General features: G+C 37.2%; 1 pseudogene; it reads right to left on the bottom strand.

The window, feature by feature from the left end:
• Window positions 1-16,228: 16,228 nt before the first annotated feature.
• LOC149246046 (uncharacterized) lies at window positions 16,229-17,049 on the bottom strand (annotated as a pseudogene).
• Between the last annotated feature and the right edge of the window lie 524 nt (window positions 17,050-17,573).

Here is a 17,573-nt window from a genome sequence, read left to right as displayed (position 1 = left end):
TAGAAGGAATTAGTTGCAGGTTGATGATGATGATGCTTATGTTGAAATGTGGCAACAAGAATATTCCAATTTAATTTGTCTTTGAATTAAATTGTGAATTAAAATCGAATTTAGTCTTAACAGCTACTTGGAAATAATTAATTAATTCATTTTGAATTAATTAGTTGGATAAATTCAAGTTAGAAGTATTTTTGAAGTCATGCAAGAGTTATCCCTTAAATTAAGGAGATAAGATTGAGTTATATTTGAGTTTTAATTAGTTAACTCAGTTTACTGAGTTAAGTCCAGTTAAATTAGTTCCAAACTATTTGAGGAACTAATGGTGAGTTAACAGTCAGTTGATGCATGCATGCACTCAACTAATGCTACTCAAGTTAACTGAAGATTCCCTCATCAAAAACTCATGCATGTCTATTCTGAGAAAGACCCAGTTGAGATTAAAGTCAAGGAAAGTGTACTATCAGTCGCATGTGTTTTCTTATAAATAAAACTCATGCATGCAGTCAAGGCATCATTCCTTGAGGATTGTGCAGTTCTAATAGTGTGTGTGAGAGTGTTCCACTTGGTTGAAGGTGAATCATCCCAGAGGAACAGCGTAAGGAAATAGGAGCTTGGAGGGCAAAGAGGAAGGCTAGAGAGAAGCCAAGATTTCCTGTGAGCATCTGTGATGATTGTACTGAGAGCTAGCTAGTTGTGAGAGATAAGGCTTTTTATAATTCCTATGTATTTCCACTTGTATGATAATATAGATAGTGGGTTTTTAGTTGAGGCTTTCCCCAAAGTATTTTCATGTGTATTGTGCCATTGATTCTTCTTCTTTTGGTTATATTGTTCAGCTCGATCTTTAAGCTTCCGTAAATTGATAGTAGAAGTAGGTTATAGTATTCTACTTTGATTTATATTGCATTATCAGGTTAACCTACATCAAATTTTCTACATGGTATTAGAGCTGGATTTGTAGAATATTTTCTACATGGTACCAGAGCTGGATTTGTAGAAATATTCTACATGGTATCAAAGCTAGATTTGTAGAAATCTCTACATGGTACTGGAGCTGGATTTGTAGAAATTTTCTACACCGTATCAGAGCTGTGAACAGTATACTGAGAAGAGAATTTGAAGTTTGAAGTTTGAGGTTGCAAGTGCAAATCAAATTCATATCATACTTCAAGGTTGGCCAATGGCATTTTATGGCTTGAGACTCGAGTATAACTTGGAAGGTAGCTTGAATTACATGGCATGGAAAGATAGAATGGAGGTTGTATTAGAAAACAATGGCTTGAATTAATTCATTAATCAAGAAATCCTAAAGCCAGCTTCAACTAATGCACAAGATTTGGCTGAGTGGAAGAAGTGTGTGGCGAAGGCGAGACAGCTCATCCTTGAGGGAGTTCGAGACCATACTATATCGAGTCTCCATGGGAAGGATACTCCATTTTCAATGTGGAAGACATTGAAGGACCTCTACCAGAATAGTATTGACCAGAGGAAATTGGTGCTTAAGGATAAGCTTCAAAGAATCAAGATGGAGAAGGGTGATACTATTTCCACATATCTGAACAAGCTCACCACTTGCATAAATGAGCTTGGCAGTGTGGGAATAACTATTGCCGATGATGATATGGTGATCCTTGCTCTCCTCAGCCTTCCAAAGAGTTGGAATAGCTACCAAGACTCTATGAATGGAAGGGAGAAGGGGAAGGCTTCTCATTCCAAATCGAATTCTTCTCATGGAGGGAAGAAGGGTGACATGTCTAAAGTGAGATGCTTTAATTGTCATAAGATGGGACATTATGCAACTAATTGCCCATCGAAGAAGTCCAAGAAGGGATCCTCAAAAGGATTGGAAGGTGAGGCATTAGCCTCTCAGTTCGAAATGGACTTTACCCTCATTGCATGCATGGTGCCATCGATGATGGGTTGTGTCTGGTATCTTGACAGGGGAGATTCATTCCACATGACCAGTGATAAAAATTTATTCAGTGCCTTGGAGGAGAAAGACCTCAAGATGCGCATAGAGATGGGTGATGATGGAAGGTATAGTGTTTCAGGAGTGGGCAGGGTTTCTTTTCATAGGGAGCATGGAGCTCCTATCACCTTGACAGATGTGAAATATGTGCCTGGACTGAAGAAGAACTTGGTATTAGTCGCAATTTTGGAGGAAAAAGGCTGCGATGTTGTCTTAAATAAAGGAAAGGCGTTCCTAAGACACATAGCCATGGGTCATACCAAGAGGATAGGGATTCAGGTGAAAAATCTCTATAAACTAGAGGTATATGATTGTGCAGCATTGAGTACGAAAGCAGAATTGGTGCAAAGCAAAGACATTGGCAAGTTGTGGCATAGGCAGTTGGGCCATTTGCATCATGGGGATTTGAAGATAATGTAGCAGATATCTACAGGACTTCCCAAAGGTAAACTTGAGTAAATTGATACATGCAAAGGTTGTACCTTGGGAAATTACACCAAGTCTTCCTTTCATGATCGAGACAGTTGAGCAGAGGCTATCTTAGAGCGAGTTCATACTGATGTGTGTGGACCATTCTCGACGGCATCCACAGTGAAGCAAAGGTATTATTTGATTTTCATTGATGACTATTCTCGTAAATGCTGGATTTATTTCATGTAGAAGAAGGACCAAACCTTCACAAATTTTTGTGAGTTCAAAGCTTTGGTCGAGAAAGATTCAGGGAAGAAGATCAAGGCCTTGAGAAGCGAAAATGGTGGAGAATATGTCTCTCAAGAGTTTAATGACTTTTGTGCAGCAGAAGGAATTAAACGAGAGTTAACGGCACCTCATAACCCACAAAAGAATGGGGTGGCCGAGAGGAAGAACAAAACTATTGTAGGGGCAGCACGGGCAATGCTGCATGACCAAGGCCTACCACTTCACTTGTGGGCTGAGTCATGCAATGCAGTGGCCTATTTGAATAATAGAAGCCCACATCGCATACTTGGGATGAATACACCAGAGGAAGCTTTCTCCAGTAAGAGACTAGATGTGGGTCACTTCAGGATCTTTGGCTCATCGGTATATTGCCATGTGACAAAGGATGCACAGAAGAAGCTTGAGCTGACAGCAGGGTTTGGGATATTTGTGGGGTACACTGATACACCTCACAACTATTGGGTGTACTTGCCTACAAGTTGGAGGACAGTGGTTCACAGAGATCTCAAGTTTTATGAGCAGAAGGCCATGCGAGTTTCCCTTGACAGGGAGCTCCAAATACAGGTTGTGGAGGAACTGTTGGTTCTTAAGGAGGAGGAGCCTCAGAATAATCCAGAGCAGTTGCATGTAGAGGTTTTAGGTGTGGAGACATCCACTCAAGCAGAATCTCCCAGAAATGGACGGAAGCGTACAAGAGAATCTGACAGATTGTTGGAGGATGCGAGAGAGAATGTGGGTTTACCATTTTCTTAGCGTAGATAGAGGAGGTCACCTGAGAGGTACACTGGATACATGGCCCTTACTAGGGAATGAGTTGAGACTGAGCCATCTTCCTTTGAGAAAGTACTGCAGCAACCAATTTGGGTTGATGCTATGGTGGAGGAGTATGACTCCATAGTTCGTAACAGTGTTTGGGATGTGGTTCTGAGACTGGAGAACAAGTTAGTTGTGAGTTCCCGTTGGCTTTACAAGGTAAAGCAAGATGTTGATGGTAGTGTGGAGAAGCATAAGGCAAGATTTGTTGCCTATGGCTTTTCACAGGTCAAGAGGATCATGTTGCTACAGTATATTTCGACAGAGGAGCAAGATGCTAACATTTTGACAAAGGCATTATCAAAGTATAAATTTGAGTTCCATAGAGACAAGATCGGGGTGGCAGATAATCCCTTTCTTGTTGAGAGGGAGTGTTGAAATGTGGCAACAAGAATATTCCAATTTAATTTGTCTTTGAATTAAATTGTGAATTAAAATCGAATTTAGTCTTAACAGCTACTTGGAAATAATTAATTAATTCATTTTGAATTAATTAGTTGGAGAAATTCAAGTTAGAAGTATTTCTGAAGTCATGCAAGAGTTATCCCTTAAATTAAGGAGATAAGATTGAGTTATATTTGAGTTGTAATTAGTTAACTTAGTTTACTAAGTTAAGTCTAGTTAAATTGGTTCCAAATTGTTTGAGGAACTAATGGTGAGTTAACAATCAGTTGATGCATGCATGCACTCAACTAGTGCTACCCCAGTTAACTAAAGATTCCCTCATCAGAAACTCATGCATGTCTATTCTGAGAAATACCCAGTTGAGATTAAAGTCAAGGACAGTGTACTATCAGTTGCATGTGTTTTCTTATAAATAAAACTCATGCATGCAGTCAAGGCATCATTCCTTGAGGATTGCGTAGTTCTGACAGTGTGTGAGAGAGTGTTCCACTTGGTTGAAGGTGAATCATCCCAGAGGAACAGCGCAAGGAAATAGGAGCTTGGAGGGTAGAGAGGAAGGCTGGAGAGAAGCCAAGATTTCCTGTGAGCATCTGTGAGGATTGTACTAAGAGCTGGCTAGCTGTGAGAGCTAAGGATTTGTATAATTCCTATGTATTTCCACTTGTATGATAATACAGAAAGTGGGGTTTTTAGCTGAGGCTTTCCCCAAAATATTTTCATGTGTATTGTTCCATTGATTATTCTTCTTCTGGTTATATTTTTCAGCTCGATCTTTAAGCTTCCACAAATTGATAGTAGAAGTAGGTTATAGTATTCTTCTTTGATTATATTGCATTATCAAGTTAACCTACATCAGATTTTCTACAGCTTAGAGGGAGAAAGTCTAGAGTGTGGTTTTTGTTCAGTTATGGATATTGTGTTCTTGTTTGAGAGAGGATGGATGCTCATGTTGTTGATTGGTCATCATGTATCTACTACTATAGTCAAAGGATGTTTTTTCTTTATCATTGAGATTTGAGAGAATGTTGTTGCTCACATTATATTATTGCTGCTAGTTGAGAGTGGTGTTCATGGATATTTTGTTGTTGTTGCTTTAGGGGAGAGAGAGTTATTGTCACTACTATTTATTTTCATCTTTCCATGAGGAGTGTTGTTGTTTTGTTGCATTATGATCGCACTTCGCTAGTATCTGGGGGGAGTATTTCCTATTTAGCTATGGTCATTTTTTATGGCCTCGGCCCTTTTCCACAAATGTTAAAGGGGGAGAGAGTGAGGATTTTTATTTTCAGACATCAATTGGATGGTTCAGTTGGGGTTTCCATCAATTTCGAAAGGGGAGATTGTTGGCATTATGGCTCAGTTGTTGGTTGGCATTGATTTCAAACTAGTAGTATTGTTGTATTGTTGTGATGTAGGGTTACCCCCGCACATACACACAGTATGCATAAATATGCATAAATACATCTATCCCAGATATTTGACTCTCAAAGGAGTCAAATCTTCAAACCATAAATGATTAAGGCCCCTTTATCATCGGTTCCTTTGTATCGGAACTCAATCACCCTGCCAAAACCTCCTATCGAGACTTTTAAACAACCCTCAAGCCTTTGTTTATGACTCTATTAAAGTCATTCGTTAAATCCTTCGTATCTGGACTTTAAACCTCCTATCGGGACTCATTCACTCCCATAAACCTTACTTTAAGCTTTTAGGCTGCATATATAACCTTCCCTCTTTAAACGTGGGTTACATATATGTTTTAACGTATAAACCTTTCATCAGTGTTATTTCCTTATAAAACCCATTTACAAAGGAAAATGCTCCCAAAACATACCTTTCCACCTTTATTATGGTTTCTGCACATTTCCTGAGGATTGCCTTTATCGCAATCGGCTATTGCTCCCTTCGTGGTTCATACATACATGCCTCATCACCCCTCCGACTCCGATATGCCACTATCGGACTGTTAACACCACCTTTTTATGTTAAATGACTCGGCATGACAATTTCACGGAATACAAAGGAGATTCCACTCTGAACCCTTTATTCGGATTTCAAAAGCTATATACCCACATTCATCAAATCATCGAGTCTGCTCCTCCGTATTAACTCTTCTGCCACTCTGATTGCCTTGACCTCTGATTCCTCCGATCGTCGATTAGCGCTTTATCGCTATCGGCATATTGGCCCTTCGCTATTCCACTATCGCTAAACCTTTGGCCTCTCCGATATACGATAAGCGATCACTTATGGACCGTCGAACTGGACTCTCGATCTGACAGTCCAGGATCCATCACATTATCGCAATCGCTCTTCTCGGTGGTCGGACCACTACCACTTCAAAGCATCGATCCAATCAATCTTCCGGACCTGATAAGGGTATAAGCCACTCTTTATAAAATTTCAAGTATAGTTTCAGACTCGGACTATGTTTTGCGTCGATTTCTAATGTAAATCGAATTTATGCTTGAAGGACTTAATCAACGCATGAATTAAAAAAAAAAAACAGCTAAACCACTACGATTCCATCCGGGTCATTGATCTTTGAGATCTGACGGTGCCTGTGCATCAATCTTCAATTCCTCCGCAATTCTGCTTAACTTAAATTTTACGCCATTTCCAATGTTTCTCAGGTTTTTCAAGGTTTCTTCAACCTTCACTATTTCCGTCGCACCACTCCGATCTGCACTTAAATTCGCATATTCCTTGATCACTTTCCACTTGGATCCTTCAAATGGATTCAATAATCCCTTATGATTCCTCTGAATCGTTCCTCTCCTTGCATAGTTCTTCAGAACTATGCTTGCAACCCTGATATAGAACCTACGAGTTCATAAGTAATTCATTCATGAAGTACCCATTTCACGCACACTGACACAGTCATTAATAGACCTCTATATATATATATATAAACAAATGATTACATTCGAGACTTCTCCATCTCGCACAGACCTGTTCTTCAATATTGTGGTCTCCTTTGAGCTCTGCCCATAGGCTTACATTTATGCCAGTGAGTTCTGTTGAATTCATCCTAGTTCGACTCCTAAATCTATTGAACTAACTCCTAAATGTACTCTATCCTCTATGTCCACTTCTAACTCATTAGATTCCTAAAATCTCTCTCTTTTTCCTTGAAGCATGAACTACTTTAAGATTTGGATTTGACTTCTAACTCTTTGTCATTACTAGCCACTGATGTCCTCATTTATTTGAGAGCATTTACAACTTCCTCTCATTATCTAATTAATTTCTATTTTATGCACTCAAAAGCCTAATATTACATCAATTTATCACTTAGGAATCCAACTTCCTAAAAATACATGACCCCCTATGTCTAATTATTTACAATGATTTTCTCTTGGGTTGAATGCTCCTACATCAGACTCCCAAAGTAGAAAATACTCATGATCTTCTGATCATGTGTCTTCTGATATTTGTTTTCCTAGATCCCATACTTTGTTTTGTAACTGTCCAACTGTCTTGTTCCTTTGTTGCTACTACACTTCTACTGTCCTTTTCTCCATCATCTTCTTCTTTTAAATCAAGTTCAAACTCTGATTGATCATGCTTCCTGTTGTTACCATTTTCCTCCATTTGGACTGCTTCATCATCAGCTGCCACATTTCTTCAATCTCCATCTCCAGTACATCCTTGGACTGGTCCTTGTTCTGCTTCTTACTTCTACCTCCTTCTCTTTGTTTCAGGTTGTGCTGTTGTCCATTAACTCTTTAAATTGTTGCTGGTTACTTCCTCTTTGTAGTTGTTGGCTTACTTTTTCTTCTTCTTTTGCTCTTGTTCCAACTTTTTCTCTACTTACTCCAACTTTTGCTTTGCTTGCTCCAACTTTTGCTTTGCTTGCTCCAACTTTTGTTTTGCTTGCTTCCTCCCTATCATCCTTACCCTCTTTCATGATTATTTCTTCCTGTATTGAATCATGACTACCCAGCACTCCCTCCAGAAATTTAACATCTTTGTTCCATGGATTGAATTCTTCCACAGATTCTTCTTCTTTCATATTTAAGTAGCTCAACTATGCCAAATTTCCTTCAGCATCTGCAACAAAACTTGCACTCATAAAACACTTGTTAAAATTAAAAACATAAGGCTTTTGTTCCTTATCTTCCTTTGGCAACAATTCAGTTTGCTTCTCTATTTCTTTCTCCTTTGTCAGCACATCAGTATGTTGTTTTGAATTCTGATATGTTGTTTTGAATTCTCAACATAACTTATGAGACTTTCAACTAGTCTCTTTTCCACATCATCTGCTCTAATGATGTCTTCCTGCTCTTGTCCACCATAGTGAACTCCTTTCTCTGCAGTGTCAATCTGCTGAACTTTCATATCCATCTCCTTTTTCTTATGATTGTCATTCATGACAATTTTCTTGTCTTCCTTTTTCAGTAGTCTATCTTGAACATCTATCCTCTGTTTTTCTAACTCCCTTCTTTGAAAGTTTAATTTTCTATATAACTTTATAATTTAAATTGGAGTAGAATTTGAAAATTTTACACAATTCTCCATACCTCCCTTTGTTACTGAGAATTCATCAGATTTCCTTTTTCCTTTTGCTAAGTCTTTTGCATAGACTTCTTCCTTCTTAACATCTTTCAGTAGATGTCCTTCTCTTTTTCTAACTGTCTCAGCAGCTTCCATGGCTATTTCCACTGTGCCTATCATCATGGTGAATTGATGATCCTTTACTATGTTTTCAGCTAACATAGTCTCTCTTTCTTCAGTACATTTTGCCCTGTTGTCCCTCTGTAACTCTTCACCCAGAGTTATCCTTGTCTCACCATCTGCATTAACATTCTATTATATTTTTTTTTCATCAATAACATTAATCAAACTCATTTGATTACATTTCTGAGACAATATTTCTTCATTCTTCATCAGAAGAAGATCATGATTCCTCATCTCCATGACAGCTTATATAGGCTCATCCATAGACTTTTCCTTCTGTATGCAGTCAAATTCCTCCTCTTCTGAGAATTTTTCTTTGTCACCTTTTGCTTCTAGATCTTCATCTCCTCTGAAGATATCTTCAAAAGGCTACTTTTCTCCTGCAATACCTACCATTATACACAAACTATCAGTTTTAAAAACATAAGACCTTGTGGTCTCACTTGATGCTTCAGTCATCATGTCTCCTTGTTGTTCCAAGTTCTCTTTATGACTCAGAAATTCTTTGATGATCTCCTCTTCAATATCCTCAAGCTCTTCACTTGGTTTCTTTATATCTTTCCCTAACTGCATATGAGACCTATCTATCTCATCTTCTTCCAGAATAGAATCTAGATTCTGCTTGTCTTCTTCCTCTTTTATGACAATATCAACAAATTGTCCTTCTTTACATGTTTCACCTGCAAACATACACAAATTGTCAGATTTAAAACCATGTGACCCTTTGGCCTCACTTGAAGTTTCAGTCTTCAAGTCTTCATCTTCACTTTCTCCCAGAATTTCTCCCTGTTCTGGTTCACAAATGGACTCTTCCATTTCTAACTCAACTTCCTTGAGTTTTTCCATCAACCACTTTACTTGCTTTTGTTGTAGCCTTCTCTGTATCTCATGCCATTTTACTGGCTTCTTCCTCAAGACCCAACCTTGTCTCTGGTTTTCCTCTAGTATTCTTCTTAATGCATCGAGTTGTTCTTTTAACTCGACAATCTCTTTGTCAATTTCCTCTTGACTCATCCTCTTGCCATTTTCCTTGGCATCCTCTTTCTTCATCTTTCTTCTGTTGTAGCTTCTCTCTGAACCTCTATTATGACTATCAGTAGTCATCTTCTTCTCCTCTTTTTTAATGAGCTCCTCACTCATTTGCAACAAGCCTCTGCAACAACTAGTCCTCCTTGCTGCAATCTTACCTCACTAAGCTCTTCTCACTCAGTCTTTTGGTAAGCACAAGTCCTCTATCTAGAACCTCCTATTGAGAAACACCTTTGCTCCTTCTAGGCTTCTGCAATCTCTCACTCTCTTGAGAACACTTCCGTTGTCCTCTCTATCCAATCCCTTGTTGAATTCTTCAAGTTCACTACCACTTCTCCATCAGAGTGTTTTCCTTACTCTGTCTTCAAGAACACATCTAGTTCTCCTCTCACAGCTTCTCTTGCTATCACCTATGCATTAGTATATAAACACACATTCTCAATTTAAAACAGAACATATTAACTCACTTTCAAGATCTCAGCATGATCTTGTTTCACCATTCCACCTATACTTTGAATGGATTTCCTTTGTCTCTTGCATCTACAAGTTCTGCTACACATCACCTCTGTTTTCCTTCCTTCTGTCAGATTAGAATCTGATCCTTCCTTGCCTGCATAAACACCTTAACACATATTTTGTTCTCAATTCTTTCTCATAGAATTTCTTTGTTTTGGTTTAACCAATTGTTTCAACTTCAATTCTGCTCTGATACCACTATGATGCAAGGTTACCCCCGCACATACCCACAGTATGCATAAATATGCATAAATACATCTGTCCTAGGTATTTGACTCTAAAATTATTAAAATATTCAAACCATAAATGATTAAGGCCCATTTATCATCGGTTCCTTTGTACCGGAACTCAATCACCCCGCCAAAACCTCCTATCGGGACTTGTAAACGACCCTCAAGACTTTGTTTATGACTCCATTAAATTCATTCGTTAAATCCTTCCTATCGAGACTCATTCACTCCCATAAACCTTACTTTAAGCTTTTAGGTTGCATATATAACCTTCCCTCTTTAAACGTGGGTTACATATATGTTTTAACGTATAAACCTTTCATCGGCACTATTTCCTTATAAAACCCATTTACAAAGGAAAATGCTCCCAAAACATACCTTTCCGCCTTTAGTACAGTTTCTGCACATTTCCTGAGGATTTCCTTTATCACAATCAGTTATCGCTCCCTTTGCGGTTCATACATACATGCATTATCACCCCTCCAACTCCAATATGCCACTATCAGACGGTTAACACCACCTTTTTATGTTAAATGACTCGGCACGACACTTTTAGGGAATACAAAGGAGATTCCACTCCAAACCCTTTATTCAGATTTCAAAAACTATATACCTGCATTCATCAAATCATCAGGTCCGCTCCTCCGTATTAACTCTTCCACCACTCTGATTGCCCCGACCTCCGATTCCTCCGAACATCAATCAGTACTTTATCACTATTGGTGTATTGACCCTTCACTATTCCACTGTCGCTAGACCTTTGGCCTCTCCGATATACGATAAGCGATCACTTATGGACCATCGATCTGGACTCTCGATCTGATGGTCTAGGATCCATCGCATTATCGTAATCGCTCTTCTCGATGGTCAGACCACTACCACTTCAAAGCGCCAATCTGATCAATCTTCCAGACCTAATAAGGGTATAAGCCACTCTTTATAAAATTTCAAGTCCGGTTTTCAGACTCAAACTATGTTTTGCATTAATTTCCAATGTAAATCGGATTTATGCTTGAAGGACTTAATCAACGCATGAATTAAAAAAAAAAACCTGGCTGAACCACTGTGATTCCATCTGGGCCATTGATCTTCGAGATCTGACAGTGCCTGTGCATCAATTCTTCAATTCCTCCACAATTCTGCTTAACTTAAATTTTACGCCATTTCCAATGTTTCTGAGGTTCTTCAAGGTTTCTTCAACCTTCACTGTTTCCACTACACCACTCTGATCTAAACTTAACTCCGCATACTCCTTGATCATTGTCCACTTGGATCCTTCGAATGGATTCAATAATCCCTTACGATTCCTCCGAATCATTCCTCTCCTTGCGTAGTTCTTCAGAACTCTGCCTGCAACCTTGATACAGAACCTACGAGTTCATAAGTAATTCATTCATGAAGTACTCATTTCACGCACACTGACACAGCCAGGAATAAACCTATATATATATATATATATATATATATATATGTATGTATGTATGTATGTATGTATGTATGTATGTATGTATGTATGTATATATATATATGTATGTATATATATACATACATATATATATATATATATATATATATACATACATACATACATATATATATATGTGTGTGTGTGTGTGTGTGTGTGTGTGTGTGTGTATGTATGTATATATATAAATGATTACATTCGAGACTTCTCCATCTCGCACAGACCTGTTCTTCAATATTGTGGTCTCCTTTGAGCTCTGCCCGTAGGCTTACATTTATGCTAGTGAGTTATGTTGAACTCATCCTGGTTCGACTCCTAAATCTATTGAACTGACTCCTAAATGTACTATATCCTCTATGTCCACTTCTAACTCATTAAATTCCTAAAATCTCTCTCTTGTTCCTCGAATCATGAACTACTTTAAGAGTTGGATTTGACTTCTAATTCTTTGTCATTACTAGCCACTCATGTCCTCATTTATTTGAGAGCATTTACAACTTCCTCTCACTATCTAACTAATTTCTATTTTATGCACTCAAAAGTCTAATATTACATCAATTTATCACTTAGGAATCCAACTTCCTAAAAAAACATGACCCCTTATGTCTACTTATTTACAATTACTTTCTCTTGGGTTGAATGCTCCTGCATCATGTTGGTTGGTATTCATGTCAACCTGGTAGCATGAGTTTTGGGTAGCATGTGATGTAGAGTCTTGTTTATGCACACATTTGATTGGTATAGGTACTACGCATGAGTGCAAAAATACCTTGGTGTTTGATTTGAGAGCATGTATAATACCATGGTACATGTGTCCTTGGTATAGGAATTACCATGGTATTGGTATGTGTTTGGAGCAGGTTGGCACATGGTATTGATTTGGGTATTACCATGGTACATGTTCCCTAGGTATTGGCATAACCATGGTATTTTCCCATGGTATTGGTTTGAATATTACCATGATATAGGTGTCCAAGGTATTGGCATAACCATGGTATTTTCCCATGGTATTGGTTTGGATATTACCATGGTATAGGTGTCCTAGGTATTGGCATAACTGTGGTATTTTCCCGTGGTATTAGTTTGGAGAATACTGGTACAGGTGTCCTTGGTATTGACATAACGATGGTATTTTCCTATGGTATTGGTTTAGAGATTATCATGGTACATGTGTCCTAGGTATTTTCATAACCATGGTATTTTCCCAAGGTATTGATATGGAGATTGTTGAGGATAATTTAACATGTACTTGTATGAGAGCATTGAGTTATGGATTTGGTGGTGTGAGAGGATTTATGGTTGTGTGAGCTTGGAGAGTGTGTGAGAGAGAAGAGTGGTGTGTGCAAGTTGTGCAACAAATTCTTCATAAAATCTTAAGTAGTTCACAACATTAGGATATGGCAGCAGAAGTATGATTAAGCCAGTATTTTAGATCATTTCTTATATGCTTTCTCATTATATTTTCATCATATTATCTTTTGTGTATACATCATGTATTATTGATGTCGTTTTGCAGTGATTGAGTGAGTTGTTAGAGAATTCTTCTGTGTGATTGTTGTGTTGATTTTGATCCTATATTGTTAGGGTTTGTTATGTTGTTCTAGTTGAGCAATTCAGATTGGCTCCAATATGAAATATTTTTGAAACTTGGGTCACATAGAAGAGTGGAGTGGGGGCTCTAGAAAATTTAGTACATAGAACATATTTCTTCATGAGTCTAGTCAGAGTTGGGTGATGCTCATTGGTCGTGATGGCTTCCAACAGATGAGGTCATAGAGTTGTGAGATGAGGATCAAATTTCGTCATGAGTCCAATCATATTTGGGTGAGGCTTGTTGGTCATGGTGGCTTCTAACGGATAGATGCTTGTAGAGTCGTGAGATAAGGATCAGATTTATTATTGATAGTAGCCATATGTATTTTCTATGTATTGAATTGGTTGACTATAATAAAATTATTGAGTAGCACAACAGCAACAGTGGTTAGTTTTTTTCCTTGGAGATGGTTTTCCACCAGAATCATCTGTTTCCTCGTGTGCATGTTTACTTGCATGTTTGTATGGATCTCCTGTAATTTTATTATGCGATCAGATATACTAATGGGTTAATCTATGTGTGTGATTCAGTAATTGAAAAATATTTAAAATTTAGTAATCATTTTCACTACTGATTCACCCCCCCCCCCTCACAGTATTGAGCACTTTTCCAACACATTTCCTCATATTTTGGTGCATTGGTCATCAAGAGACCCATGTCTTGCATGTATTGTAAAAAAATTCAAATTCAACTATATATGGGCTAATTGGTGTCAAAGACATGTCTTATTTATATATCATGATGTAAAACTATTGCAATGGGTGAATGATGTAAAACATTGGGTCCATAGAGTCATTGATTCTGTTGTATATGTTTCTCAAAGGCAATCTTTGGCTTTGAAACTACGTCGAGAAACCAACTCCATCAATATTTAGGTTCAAGTTGGCCCTCAAACTAGAGGGGTATCCCTCAAGTGTTACAATCATTTTTTAATTTTGTTCAATGTCACTAGAAAAAAACCTATGAAACACAAAATATATATCTAGGATTTTTTGTATAGGTTGTTGCTTCAGGTCTCCAATCCCATAGTTAACAAATAAAGCCCTAGCTGCAGAGATTTAATCAAAGTGCCAATGTTTAGCTATGGCAAAAAAACATAGCTAGAAAGGTTTTGATAGAAGAATAGTGGAGAAACTAAATAATTAAATATCCTCACTGGATATCTAATTATCTAATCAAGAACTGAAGTGTTTAGAAGGATATCTAGAGCAACCAACAATACATATAGGAATTTGTATAGAAGTAGCAATACATTGATTTAGAGGGATCAGTAGTGACATAATGTCACCATGATCTACTCAAAAATAACATAACACTACAGTAATCTGTCAAGGAGGTCGATACTCAACCTAGCCTTGCAAAGTGTCCTATACAATCTCAAACATATGCAGAAACAAGATACGTAATACTGGAAGCAAAAACATGTGAACACTTTTTGTCATCAAATTGAATCCATAAACTTTGATTCAAAATTATGCAATAGAAGTGTTTACAAAAATGGAAGGGTTTTGACATCAAAATACAACACTTTTACATTCAAAATCAAATAATATATAAAACATTACATCAATTTAATTGTATCTATCTTTCTAGAATAAAAATATAAACGATATACTAAAAATAAAAAGAATCTCTGAAAAATTGCAAGAAATTTGGAGTTGTTCCATTGACTGTTGATTAGCTACCTTTATTCTTGGGACTAACTGCTTAAGTGCTACCTCAAAGTATTCCTTTAAATCTAAAACTGATTTACTGATTCTAGTCCTTTTCCTTGGAATCCGGAAGTGATTCTCGCTTACTAAATTTGTGCTTGGCAGTTTAGATCTCCCTTTATCTGTTGATACCCAAAATATGGTGAGCTAATATCATGTGTTGAATTTCTAATTGCGGCATGTTTTTGGATACTTGAAATATGTTGGGTTACTACCTCAAATTGATTTCATCATTATCGTGTTCTTATATAACCAGTTTTGCAATGTCTTTCTCCTTTATTTTAGAGCAGGTTTCCATTTGAAATCAATACATGATCATCAAGGATATCCTTCTGACCTTTTCAAAGTTACAACATTGCTTCACATTCATATACAATTGCATTTAGTTAAAAACATCATTAAAGATATTTTTTCTAAGCATATATAACCTCTAATTCAAATACTAAAATGTTCCATATTGAATAGATGCCATCCCTCATATTTTCTATCGGGAAAGCTTAGCTAGTTGAATAAAACATAAATGGTATCCATCAATCAAGGCCAACTAATTGTAATAGTTAATCAAAATTATATAAACCTTTTTCAGATATATCTAATAATCCATCGAAATATTTGTAAAATAAATCTACTCCCTTGAAGTTGAATGGAAGATGTTTGAATGAAATATGTCTCATTCAAGATTTGAAATCTAGCTTTCAACTCTATAGTCACCTTTTCTTCCACCTGCCATAAAGGAGACTTGAATGATTGACCTCTATTTTATGCTGAAATTTTGCGTTATTTTCACAACTATCACTTGGATACTAAGATATTTTATCTTTGGAAGAGAAGACACCATGTGAAGAAAAAATTTTGAGAGAAAGGTGATACAATTCCTTCAAGAAAGCAAGGTTATGACAAGCTAGATCAGAAATGTGAGCACTCCAATGTAGTTGAGATCTAGGAACTCAAGCTTATTCATACTAGTAAGAAAATATACATTTTCTATGATGATCTAGACAAGCCCATAAAATTCGAATTTCGAGCAAAGGATAAAAACCAATCCATCAATAATAGATCCATTGGTACATTTGCTCAGGTTTAAATATATAAGAGAAACCAATGTTGGAGGTTGCGTTAAATTTGTTCATAAACATCAAATTTTGAATCCTTACTCCTCTCCTCGATCCACGCATCCAATTTTTTACAAATTTTCTTCCAGTTTGAAACGCACAAACCATCGCACTTATAAAAACAAGGAAGCAGTGGGAAGTTGTTTTTCGCAATACCAGATTCAATAACATTAACTTCCCCATCTACAAAGTAACTACCACCATTCTGATTTCCAAGAGGACAACCAGCGATTTTGCTAGTTTCCTAAAAATCCCTACCAAAATCCTACATCTCCAAGGTCTCCTAATCATCACCATCGTCTCCATATGATTCATACCTCCACATGCCATCTTCCCATCATTCATTCACATCGAAGTCTTGTTGTTGATCTTCATCAATAGCCGTATATGGTGACAAATGCTAGTTGTACTATGACTACTTGAACTTGAAGCTTCTAACATGGATCTTCCATTAACAACACCTAATTGAGTGTCTTTCTGAACCCTTATTATATGCCAACTGAGAGGATTGATCTTACAATTTGGAATTAAACTGCCAAATATAAAGAGAGTACAATATTCAATGTAAATCCTATCAGTCCCATGAGGAGAATAGACTTGTGCAACAAGCCCAAGGTCTCCCCCACATACACCACACTTCAGCAAATCATGATTAATTTCTTTCGTTGCCATTAGCTAGTCCAGAACGCCACCTATTTTAGTTGTATAAGGGTCAGAAATTTTACATTTGTCCTCTACCCATTGACTAGGAATACCTAGGATGATAACATCTTCCTTCACCAGTTTATTTGTGAGGGAAAATTATGGTGGAAGTGGCCAACCCATCAATGTAATCAATATTTTCGATAATGATTATGAATTGTATCTTTCAATGAATGGGAGGAATTACACAGGAGAAAATGAAGAATGGGTGTGAGTGTGAATTTCTTTTTGAGATGAAATCAGAGGAATTGAAGATTCCCGACATTAAATGAGGGAATGAGATAATTCTATCATCAATGACTCATCTCATCAAAACCCCATTTTCCTTGCGAGCCTCCCTTCACTTGCCTCTTCATGTAATCAATTTTTAAAAAGTTTGCTTGTTTGGAACCTTTATGAGAATGACAAAACATTCCTAATTGTTGTCTTCATATTGAAAATATTGTAAGTAGAAGGAGAGTGAATGGATGTATTAGCTCTTGAATCGAAATTATTACTCTAGCCTTTAGGAAATGGGTGCAACAGCTTGATGCTTACCAGCATTTCATCCTGTGGAAAAAATATTATTAATTCAAGAAAACTATCTGAATAGTCAAGCTTGGAACCCAACCCATCACATAAAAAGTTCAGAATTTCCCCATCTTAAT

The sequence above is a fragment of the Pinus tabuliformis genome, chromosome 7, assembly GCF_031772625.1.
Source record: "Pinus tabuliformis cultivar Carrire ecotype Pingquan chromosome 7, CPIR1, whole genome shotgun sequence".
NCBI classification, from domain to species: domain Eukaryota; kingdom Viridiplantae; phylum Streptophyta; class Pinopsida; order Pinales; family Pinaceae; genus Pinus; species Pinus tabuliformis.
Note: the sequence above shows the minus strand (reverse complement) of the source record. Positions and strands in the feature narration are given on the sequence as shown.